The sequence below is a fragment of the Anas platyrhynchos genome, chromosome 2 (assembly GCF_047663525.1).
Source record: "Anas platyrhynchos isolate ZD024472 breed Pekin duck chromosome 2, IASCAAS_PekinDuck_T2T, whole genome shotgun sequence".
Classification (NCBI taxonomy): domain Eukaryota; kingdom Metazoa; phylum Chordata; class Aves; order Anseriformes; family Anatidae; genus Anas; species Anas platyrhynchos.
The window spans coordinates 122,763,223-122,775,702 of record NC_092588.1 but is presented as its reverse complement, the minus strand read 5'-3'; positions in this window follow the sequence as shown (position 1 = coordinate 122,775,702).

Sequence of the window (12,480 nt, the reverse complement as noted above, 5' to 3'; positions counted from 1 at the left end):
GGTGCTAGTTTGCTTTTTTTCTACACTCTTGCATATCTTTCACACAATACAAGCAGAAAGAAATGCTTCAAGCATCACAGAACATGGAATTACTTTTAGCTCTGTATTTAGACAGGCACAACATTTCTGGTTCCTCTAATTCCAATTGACAGGAGAGAAATGTAAGAACAAAATGTTTCAGGCAAGAATGGAATAGCCTTGTTAACTCTGAAGACCTCTCTAGTAGAGCCTCAGGCAAAAGCAAAGGAATTCCAGCATAACACGAATAAACACCTTCTATTCCAACTCCACCTGTTTCTTTGAATTTGGCAACCCAGGCATAACGTAGGCTTGGAGCCAAACCCACCCATGAAGATGAGTTAAAAGGTCAGAGTAAAGACCAGGTCACCTCGCGGTTAACAGTGCTTCCTAAAGAGCCTGGTCTATTCCTCCTCCAGCTAACTGGAAATGGAAGAACATGAAGGCCTCAAGTATTACTCAACTTACTTGTAAACCGAGGCCCAATGATGTATTCGGTATTGGCAACAGTCTGGGGCTCATCCTGTTGGGTAAGGACATCATCACTGAGACAGAGAAAGAGAATGAAAGCATTTAATCTGTGCATTAACCCAAAGTTTGAACTTCGGGGATGGTTAGAGCAAGGTTTAAGCTAAATCCTGCAGTACAGAAATGTCCAGGGCATCTCCCAGTCCATGTGCAAGTGCCTGCAGGTCCTCCCTTAGAGACCCTGGCTGAGCTGTCACACTGTCTGCTTACTAAAATGGAATGGGGCTATGCTGAGGCAACCAAGGCAACAGCAGCAGCCTAGATTCCTTCTCATGACATCTGGATGGTGACACGTGAGTGAAAGCTTTCAGTCTCTGCCTTTGCACCTCATATCTCATTTTATCTCCAGCAGTTTGATTCAGGTTCTAAACATATTGGAGAGTCTTACACAAGAGAGTCAAAAAAGAGCGTTTTGCAAATATCGGTAACTTCTTGGCTCACGTTTTTAAGCTATGCAACCTGCACCATTTTAGCCCTCAATAAAGTATAGCAGTGCACAGTGAAATGTTGTGGTTTTATTCTTTACTATGCTACGATATTGGCTAATGCCTCCAGCCCATGGCCATTTCTCCACCAGGTGGCTTGGAAGGATGCACCGCAAAAGCAATCTGGCTCCACCGCTTTGGATAGCAGGCACAGCATTTTTGCTGTCTTTCTAGCTGCAAATGGTGGATTTTGTAAAACAGCTGCCCAGCTGGGGTTATTGTGCATCAGACACAACAGAATTTTGATGACAGAGAACAGATACAGGCGTGCGGATCGTTAGCAAGGTTCTCTTTTTCAGCTTGACCCCAATTTATGCAGAGACCAACCTAAAGGCTGAACACATCATTTGGTTTCTACACAGCTGCACTATGACCTTCAGTAAAGTCCATGACCTTTGATAATACCATCACGTTTATTTACATTGAATTGAAGGTAGTTTGCGTTACAAATTCGGAAGATGATGAAAACCATCCATTTTTTAAAATATGCATTAGATATAAACACTGTAGCCTACTTTGTATAATTATTCAGAAGATTGCTAACAAATCTCCATTCTTTGCCATTTATTCATACTCTCTCAGTTTTATAGACAGATAAGAATTGATCTAATAATGTCCTTTATGTTGTTATATGCACAAATGATTTTCAAAGGATTACATCCTTTGGTTTTTCTACGATTCTATGGTTTTATGTTTTTCGTAGTATTTTTTCTTAACTTCTTAAGTTAGTATCCTATGAAGTTAAAACCATTGGGGTTTTTTTAGAGTCTCTTTTTCATCATTTTAATTTGACATTTGCATGAAAAATTTCAGAGCAGATATGAAAGAAAATCAAATGCTATTTTGATGTATCAGGAGCTCATCTCTAAAGATTCTGAGCATCAGATATTTATATCTGCGTTCAATCCATTGGGAAGCCGCTTCAAACACAATGGATCTTGTCAATCACTCTATATACATATGGTTTGGGATTACTAAACAAACCAAAAGTGGTCAAAAAGCCGTAGGCAAACCGAAATGTTTAATGCAGTACGTTGCATTAACATCTCTCTTTCTGTGTCCTTTTCATTAGCACACGCTGCTTGCTTTGCCTGCTTCGAAACCAAAAGCCAAGCAGCGAACAAAGAGACGGTTTCATAACCAGAATATTTCGAGTGGGCAGATGCATAAAACTCATCAAGTCAATTAAAAACAAGCCTCACATAGAAATTTTCACTGGCCAAGCTGTCTAGCTGAAACACGGGCTTTTTGTCTCCTTACCTAATCTGCATACACGTCACACCCATGGAAAACTTGTCATCGGCGGTGCCAGGAGATGTTTTAACTTACAGATAAGTCAACAAATCCTGCTGACTGCTTATCCGACTGCGGCAGCGACACTGATGGAGCCCCTGCAGGTCAGTCAATCCCACACTGCCACAGCAAGCCCACAGGCCATGCCTTGATGCCCGTGCCTTGATTCCTTTCCCTGCAGAAACAAAGGAAACGTTACTTTCCTAGAGGAGCAAGCCACGGCCAGCCCGTGGTGTCCCTGTAGACAGGCACGCACACAACCTCAAGAACTGAGAGCGGTGCTGATGCTAAGGAAATAACTTTTAGTTCCAGGCAAACAGCGAGCTGTTTCGGCTCCAGTTCCCACTGTCGGAACAGCCTCACGCGTGCGGCCCTGGTGCCAGGAACAACTCTTAAATTGGCGGTGAGAGGGGAGGCTGAAACAAAATAGGCCTCGACACTGAAAAATAACTTGATAAGCAAAACAAGTACAAGGAGACCATAACTTGCCAATTACTAGAAAATTACAGCCCTTTCTGAAAAATACAGTGTTCTGTACGTTTGCATTCAGCATTAGAAGTCGTAACATGATGCGGAGGCTTGGCGGAGGACGGGAATTCCTCTCTGCAGAACTTCCAAGGTTCCTGGGTTCAGCTTGGTCTCAGTGTGGAACAAGAAGCGATGCTCCCTTTACTCTGAACGAGAGCTGGGGCTCTCCCCAGAGGCACGGTGAGAGAGGTGGCAGGGCTGGGCTGCCCATGGCAAGGGGCCAGGCTCTGCCTCCTTGTCGTCCCGGCACAAGAAAGAGCATCAGCCTCCGAGATGTCTTGCTTTCAACAAGCTGGCAAATTCCGATAAAGATTGGTTTGCTGGCGCTTTCATAGACAGCTCTACTGAGAGTGTTTACAGCAACCAAATGCTAGCAAGGACTGCAGACTCAGCAGAATGAGGAAAATCAATATTCATTTCTTAGGAGGGAGAAAGAAGAGAGAGAAGTTGAAAATGAGAAAAGCTGCATTCAATTCCAGTTTCCAAGTACCTCCATCCATTTCTTTTTACAGCACCGCGGTGCGGCAGAGCAATCCAGCACGGCCACGACAACAGCAGCAGCCCAGGGTTTATGTTGCAAATCCTGGCCCCTACTGCAACGCCTGGCAGGGAAAAGCTTTTCTCTACGTTTTCATGTGTTCGGGCCATTTGCTCTCTCTGTTGCTCTCCCTGGCACCTGGAGTGATTTTTGTCTCTCTGGTTGCAAAAGCAAGCTCTGGAGGGGAGAGGACAAACTGGGAGGCTGAGGATTAAGGACCTAGAAACAAATCCTCGAAGCTGTTTCAGCTGGTGGCAGCTGCCCAGCTGTTTAACACCTTGGCAGTGGATTCCCTGCTGCGTTTCCCTACCATTCCCCTTAGCAGCTCAATTTGAGCAGCCTCGGGGCCTGCCTCCGCAGCTCAGCCCTCCCTGCTGCCGTCACGCACACGGCGCCACGGGACGCACATGGGTGGCGTGACAAATTGGCAGAGCATGGCTGCAGCGTAGGAAGAGCCTGCCTCCCGCTCCTCCAGGATGTGGCAGGAACCACAAAATCGCTCTGGGCTGCAGGCTGAGCTCATTTCTCCACCCCACGGTCAGATGCCCACAGCTCTTCCAGCCTGCCTGCAGCACTCGCCCATGCCAGCAGCCAACGTGGGCACAGACCCACGAGGGGTCTCACAAACCCAGCTCTCAGGTCCACCTTGTGAGAATGCTCCAGTGCCACCTGCACGCAGGTTGTGCCTCCACTCCTTATTGGTTTTAGGACCTCTAGTGGCAGAAAAAAATATATATATAAAAGTGTTTGTAGAGAAAATCATCTTGGAAAGCTCTTCACCAGCGGACGAGACACCAAATACTTACGAGCTCCAGCCAGTCAGGAATGGATGTCCAAATGCCATTTCCTTAATTAACACTCTGGGTCTTCTCCAGGAAAAGTTATTTTATCTTCTCCTTTCTCATACAGGATGCTGCAAAAGAATAAAGTCTGCCAGGAAAATACTGCAGGCATAAAATGCACTTACAGCTACCAGTGATCAGTACTGCCTGTCAGTACCCTTTTTAGTGAACAGCTATCCTCAATTATTGATATTTCAATATGGGTTTTCAAGGTGAGTCTGTGGATGACAGCTTTAAATTTTCTGTTTCTCAGCAGGAACACTCTTGGCATGGTTAACACTGAAAATATAGTGCAGACAATGAAATCCTTTCCCTCCAGGTAACCCTCATTTTGACCCGTGACAGCACAAAGTGTCTCATCTGATCCCTCCACTTCTGCCAGGCCACCGATTTCCCCCTCTGAACCCAAGAAAATATCAAGCTGCACAAGGGGAAAGAGCTATTCACACCTGCTCCTGTACTAGGTCTCATCAGTGCAATTATGTTATTAAAAATGTTTTAAACACACCTGAAAAATAAACAGTGAAAGGAATCAAACCCTAGACGAGGACAAAGTCTACCTCCAGCAGGAACCCAGGAGAGCCACATCCTTCTTTTTTTTTTGGCAGCAGAGATACAAACCTAATGGAGAGCACAGGGGAGGAATCTACAGCAGAAGTGGCAGGAGGGAGGAGGTTATTGCTGATGCTGTGACAATGTGCAGGCGGCCGTTTGTTCCACCGAGACCACGAGCTGTCTGTGCCCCAGGAAATGCCTGACTGGACGTTTCGGAAATATGCAGAAATCCACAATCGAGGTTTCCTCCCGGCCCTACGGGAGAGGCTCGTCCCTCTCAGCTCTCTGGTTGCTTTCTGCTGAACTCTCTACAAAGAAAAAGTGGAGGAATTTCCACCAGCAAGGTAACTGTGAACTACGGACACTCCTGGCATTGTCATCTCTTGGCAGTCACAGGCAGCGAATTACAACGTGCTGCACCTGGGGGAAAACACCAGAAAGAGTCTGCGTGGTGAAGACAGGTATCTGATGTCCTGACAGGACTGCAATAGCTGCTGAATGACACAGAGTAGCGCAGAGTTCGGCAGTGATGTACAAAAAAAAAAAAAAAGTCAGCCTCATCACTCATTGACCAAAGTTCCCCAAAAAAATGAAGCTTTGGAGGAATCCAAACAACCCAAACTCCTCACAGATTGCTGTCAAGTGCCAGTCTGCAGGGCGGGACCGCATGGGGTGAGAGCTACTGGAATATTTTAAATTGACTTCTTCAGAATCAAATTATTCGCTTCTGAAATGCTGAAATATCTCAGCTGACGCTTTTGCATCAGCCTAATTTTTATGACTGTAATGCTCCTTCCCCTCTCTCTTCCCTATTTCTCAATTCAGCAAGAGATAAATAAAACAGACGCCACGTCTGGTCACGCACAGCCTCAGAAAGTGCCCTGGGGTACTTCAAACAGTGCCCTGGGCAGGACAGAGTCTCCCTCTCTTAGAAATCAGTTTGCTGTGCTTCTGCCTCCCCCCAAGCCCTCAAACACAAGTGACGCTGAAATGCACTTGCCCAGCCTGAGCTCTTGGCTGACCCAGCGAAGCAGAAATCAGCTGCAGCCTGAAATATTTATGAAAGGCAGCCGTGGAGGGCAGAAAACCCAGAAATTTATTATTTACCGTACATGCCCTTTATTCTCCATTCAGGGGTAATTCATTCGAATTCTGCTCTGCTGTAGAGTGGAACAGAGCTGGGGTAACCTCACCAAAGCAGCCTGGGTTACTCCAGCTTTACACCGCTGTGCTGAGGGGCAGGATCTGCCCCAGAGCATCCTTCAGAAAGCATTTTATATGAGCTGTCTGCATGCTTACAGTTCACGCTCTCCCCAGCCGCTTTCATCTCCACAAGCTGCCCTTGCAAGGCAACCTGTGACTGCGTTCACAGATCTAGCAGGATAATTTCTTACTCCTCGGGGTTGATTAACCTGTCAGAGAGGGATCCGTGCCTTCAGAACTCTATTTTTGCAGGTGTTCCTGGGACAAACGCCTCAGCTGCACAAAAGCGAACTAGACAAAATGTGCAGACGCTTTATTTGGCACGGAAAGAAACCAAGGACACGGCCCCTGCTAGAGTTGCAAAAATAAGAAGAGTACGGGGAACTTGGCCTTCCTCAGTGGAAACTCGACGTTTGGGTGGCCTCGCTGCAGCCTGTGTGGGACCGGCGGCCGCTGCCTCTGAATGGAGAGGCCGGCTGGGCCTGGAACGCCAGCAAACCCTCCCAGATCCGTCACTTGGCAGAGGTACTGACAGAAATTCTCTGGCCGAGAAAGCACAATCAAATCCTGCGACGTGTAGTATCTCGAGAAGGGGTCTGTCAGTCTGAAACACCGTGGAAGTTGACATCCTCTCCGGTTGCTGATTTATCTGAACTCTCCTTCAGTTAGGAAAATCCTAGACTCATAAAAAACTATAAGGAGGGGAAAAATTTGCAAGGATCAGACTGTTCTATAGGGATTAGATTAAAAATTCTCCCACTGCACATCTTCCATACACCATCCCGTTTGTTGCTCCGCTGCTTCCCGTGCCCTTTTCACCGCCCCATAAGGAGGACCTGTGTTTGCCTCTAAGTGCCCCCCTGTGCCCTATATACCAGGGTTTGGGAATTTTGCTGGCTGTCTCAACAGCACAGGGACTGAGCTCCCCCTTCCACAGCTGTTGCTCGCCCAAGGACAGCCTGCAGGCTCTGACCCCAGGCTGTTTGCACAGCCTGTCAAAAACTATCTGTGTACAGAGATTGTAGCAGCCAGTATCACAGTTCAGGCTAAAAGGCAATCCTGTGCCAAGCTCATTCTAGGTCACCAACTTCCTAAGGGTATTCTTCCAAGAAAGAGCTTTATCTTGAGTAGTTCTGCCAGAGCAGACAGGCTGAGTTACAATTAACCCCTTCTTCAAAAGGAAGAGCAAGAATTATTCACTCCATGGCATCCGTCGTTTGTTATTTATTCATGGTAAGATATTTCTTTTTCTAGGCCAGCATTAAAAAATAAAGTCATGAGGTCAGAGTGCCTTTGAATGGAAAAATTATTCACCCTTTCAAAAAGGACACTACTTTAAATGTGCATCTTGGGCAGCATCCACATTCCTTTGATTAAAGTAAATGCAGTGTATTCAACTTTAAAAGATATCTCACCCTAAAACACGCCATCACTCCAGTCAAGGGCTTTATTGCCTGGAAAGTTCAGATACCCATCAGGGAAGTCACTGCAGCAAAGACTGGGAAATGCAAGAGGCACACAGATGTGGCTTTGAAGAAAGAAAGAAGCCATGTAAGAAAGGCAATATGGCTAATTAAAAAGCACATGGAAAGGAAGTAAACAAATTACAAAATTAAACGAAGTCAGCTAAATGCTGAGAGGAGAGGAGCATTAACCAGCCAGAAACAATCCCACCAGAACGCGTGGAGCTTCCACCCCTTCATCAGCTGCTGCGAGGAGACTGCAGCAGAAAAAGACACCCCAGCTGGAGTAGGAAGGCCACCTGAGCTGATGGAACCAGCAAGGTTCATTTGTGGGGTTCACCACAAACAGAACGAGACAGCTCTCCTAACAGAGCGTACTGACACCGTGTAACTCCTTTACACGGGATGCAGAGGATTATAATTTGTCACACAACTTCAACAAGTGATTAGCTAAGCTTACAGAAAGATGTATTTATTTCTGAGACCGTGCCACTAGTGCATCAGGCTCAAGAAGCCTGTAACTTACCAACTGTGTGGTAGTGTTGTGGGGAAGCACCCCAAATGCTGGCCCTGCTCCTTATTACACTCCTCCTTAGCTGAGGGCAGTGCTGCGGCTGGACAGCAGGCCAGGCAGCACCATGCTCTGATCTGGGACAGCCACTGCTGCTGGCACCACACGTCATCTCACCCCCTGGAACAGAAGTTTTCATCACTGGCTCTGAAACAGCACTCCGATGGGTGGTTTATCTCTGCCTCCAGCCTGATTTTGCATTTAAATTCAAAGTCTGATCCTCTTTACCAGGCTCCGGGATGTACACCAGAATCCACCAGTGTGTTAACGCCAGTGCAATGCACTGGGGGTTACAGAAGCCTCTGCATGATAAAAAAGCAAAGCCAGGGGTATTCCATCATTATGAGAGGGAACAAAAAGGATAACATAGGGTTCGTATTTTATCTACTTTTTTTCTCCACTATATATAATTAAATCAAACTTTAATCTTAACATCTGCCACAAGCCACAGTATCAGTTCTAATCTGTATGGAGTGACACAAAATGATAATTTTTTTGCCGCAGCGTACGGAGATCTGTACAGCACTATCTGAGAGATACAATAAATGCCATAAGATGATTGCATTGGCTTTGCACGGGTGCAGAATTTCCCCAGACAGACCCAGCTATGGGTCAGAGATCTGCAGAAATGAGAACAGTTAGGCAGTAACTATGTCAATGTACTTAACAAAAATCCTCCCTGATAAATGTATTTTATTTTCCTAGAGAGCATGAAATAGTTATTTCTAAGATTATATCAGCAAACTTGTGTGTAAATACTGTTAAGACTACACACAAGTCCTACAAACGTAGGACTAAACACCGTAGGACTGCATCAAGCTCCGAAACGCTGCAGCTATTTAGACAGCTACTGGGCTGGAGTAACTTTTACTTGAAACAAGGAACATGTCAATAGGTGGTTACTAACCTGTCCAGCATTTGTGAGGCCAAAGCAAAATCATTTGCCAAAGGAACAGAAAGAGCCTGAAGAGGGCACCACTGGAATGACTTAGAGGACAGCTCCCGTTGATTTTACCCTGAGACTTGAAATAGCTGGAGCCTTCCCCAAAGGAACAGCTGCTGCACTCAAACAGCAGGGCAAGAACCTGAACTTTGACCTCAAATTAAAAAATCATCACCACACAACAACAACAAAAAGAGGAAATCATGGTAGCAAAATGAAAACACGACCCCTGAAAGTTTCAATAGTTGAGAATTAGTTTAAAATACATTTTTAAAACTATGATTTTAAGCCTAACTTAGAATTTACAGGGGCCTAAGTCACAGATTTCAAAAGCTTGGTTTCAGCAATGTCAATGACCTAACTGCAAGCACAACTGCAAACACAGAGAAGAGCAAAAAGAAATGATGCTTAGTTAACAACGTATATAGGGCAAATACTCATGAATAAATTAGTGCTCTGTGAATCCACCTTAGATTACTTTTCCACTAGAAGGAAGAAAGCAGACAGAAGGTTATCACACTCAGAAATCAGTCTAGCTGTCGTTCAGACATGTTTCACAAAAGTGACCCCTGACAAGTCTTTATGAGACTTTGAGGGTCCCAAAATTTTCCTTCTCAATCGCACAGCTGCCGACACCACTATCACGTACATTTTGAATCGTTCCCTCATATCACATTACGCTAGCAGAGCTTCTTCCCTCTCTATAGCAAGGGAAGGAAAAGAAAGCCAAGAATGAGGGTGGAAAACAAGAAACAAGGAGTGTTCAGGAGGCTGGGCCTCCCTCGGTGTGCTGGTGGACAGCACAATCGAGCTTGTAGCTCAGGAAAAAGCCCACAGGTATAGCTCAAAAGAACTCCACTTTCTGCTTTACCTGCTGTTAAGAACTAGATTTGCATGGCACGGCACATAACCTCAAGCAGATGACACCACTTTGCTGTTCAGGGTTTTTCTTTGTATTTAGGGTTTTTCCCAGAGCTATGGTCACTGCCTGCCGGCTGCATAAAGGCACCGGTGGATGGGGCAGCTGGCCTCATGCCTCCAGAGCCATTCACTCTCTTCTGTGACTGATTGGTGGCAGGGTTCGTGGCAGAGCAATGATTTTCCATGACACAGTGAGAAGCCTGCACCAGGCGGGTGAGCTGCCAGGATTTGTGCAGAGTTGACCTGAGATGCAAACAGATTGAAATGGGGCTGTAAAGGGGCAGGAAGGAGTGATGACAGGTCTTAAGCATTCACCCTCCTGGTTAGCATTTACCCTCTTCCCTAGTCCCTTTTGCCCCATTTCCTCCCTGACAGCATGTGACACCAAAAGCTGCTTCCCAGCTTGGCACAGCTTCTTTCAGCTGCTGCCACCGTCACTCAAAAGGTTTGACCAGTTCCAGCATCCTCAGGGTTACAGAGGATCCTCTGGATCCTCCATCTCCTCTATGCCATGGCTACCACAGAGAGACATGAAGAAATGAGCGTTTTAAATTACCATGAAGCAGAATCAAAGCTACATCCTAGCTAACTGTAAAGAGAAAGGAATCCACGAGAAACTCATGGCCAACATTTGTTACTACTTCAAGTATTCTGATAAAAACACTCCACTAAGCTTTCAGCGTAACAAATACCTGTCCCTGCAGTCAACGTAGATCTGAATGTTAAACCGAAATGCAGGAGGGATGGAAATGGGATATGGGGAAACTACTTTTCCTAGTGACAACGCACAGCTGTCAGCTCACTTTAATTTACACCTTGAAGGTTTATTTGAAACTAACCAGAATCTGCTTCTTGGTGGACAGACCAGCTGGTCCACACAATCACCTTTATTCACTCACATGATGCTCTGCAAAGGAGATGAGGTTTTTTGGCAGTGCTGAGAATCGAAATTAAAAATGATGATGGCAGGAAGGAATGACAAGGTATTTGCCTGACAGCCCTTCAGGTCACCACGACTTCCCTGCCACACAGGCACAGGGAGCGAGTGCAAGAGCTGTAATTGGTGACCCACAGACCTCAGCTCTGAGAGGTCCAGGGTCTTTGTCCCAGACTGCCGGAGCAGCTATTCAGAACTAATCACGTCTGCCTGGTACACAGGCACAATGAGTTAGCAGTACATGACCTTCTCAGCTCGTTTCTTTGAAATGCAAACAAGAACCTGACTGTTGGAGGAGCAGAGCCTCTTCAGCTTAACAAAGAGCAAATTATTTCCCATTTCTTCCTTTAACATTGTGGCAACAGGGTATTGCTTGTTTTCAATACGATATGCGAGCCTAGCGGTGTGTAACAGTGCTGATGGCATTAGCAATTTCAGAGCTTGGCTGTCTGAAACTGATCACAAGTTTTTCCACCCTCTGTAACCCCCAGTGAGCATGACTTACTCCAGCGGCGTCTGCATTAACGTCCGCACAATGCTGTTCTTTATCAAATACATCAGACCCCTCTGTGCAGTCAAGGACCTAATCAATTACATAACCCATCTCCTTGTCGGAGACAAGCAAGCAGCCAAAGCCTTCTTTGTGCCCCACATAGCTCTTTGCAGCAGACAAGTGAGCCATTGGTTTCCAAGAGCACGCAGCACACAAGGGATGGATAAGAGGCCTACACACTGGGCAGGAGCCCACGGTGGTATGAGGAAATCTTGTGACTGAATTCCAAGACAGGAACATTGCTGATGGGTTACTCAGATTGCCCTGCCTGCAGTTTTGGAATTACACAGCACAGAAGAATTTAAAAAAAAAAAAAATGGGCACCATGTCACCATCACTGAGCTTTTATTAAGGCTCCACTCCGTTGCTACAGAACTCCACCCCCCTCTGCAGAGCAGAAGGGAAAGCAATGAAACGGCTCAACACTTTCTAAATATCTTTCTCAGACTCCCAAAAGGCAACAGAAGGGGGAGAGAGATCATCCATCCTCTTTGCTTTGTCTGTCTCCTCCCTCCTCCACCTAGGACAGCAACCGTTCTCTCAAGATCTCTAAGACACTGCAATGAAACCAAGTTGAAAGCAATTTCTGCAGGCAAATGTGGACACATCCTGTTCTAACAAAGTCAGACATGACATTGTGCTGTTGTTATCCTACGAAAAAGCTCCGGAAAAGGAAAAAGGGAGACAAAATAGTTGACTGAAGCATTGATATGTACTACCTAACATAACCATAGCACATACATAAGTGGCATTATTAAATAAATGCAATCCACATAAGATGCAGCTGATAAACACTTCCTTACAATCTTGTTGGAATTCGACCACAGGGAATATAAATAATTCTCTACTTAAGTTTCAAAAAACGTATCTTCATGGCAATGCCTTACCTTCATTAAAAAAAATAACAACTCCCCTTGAAATCTGGCCAAATTAATTCTGTAAAATGCATGCACGTTCAGATATCCTACATGAATCACTTTGGGTGAAATAAAACACATGGTTTTATTTATAAGACTTGGGCGGGGAAAAAAACAAACAACTGATATTTATGCAGTCTGAACATGAGCTTAAATGGGGTTCCTGTAAATTTCCTTTGTAGCAC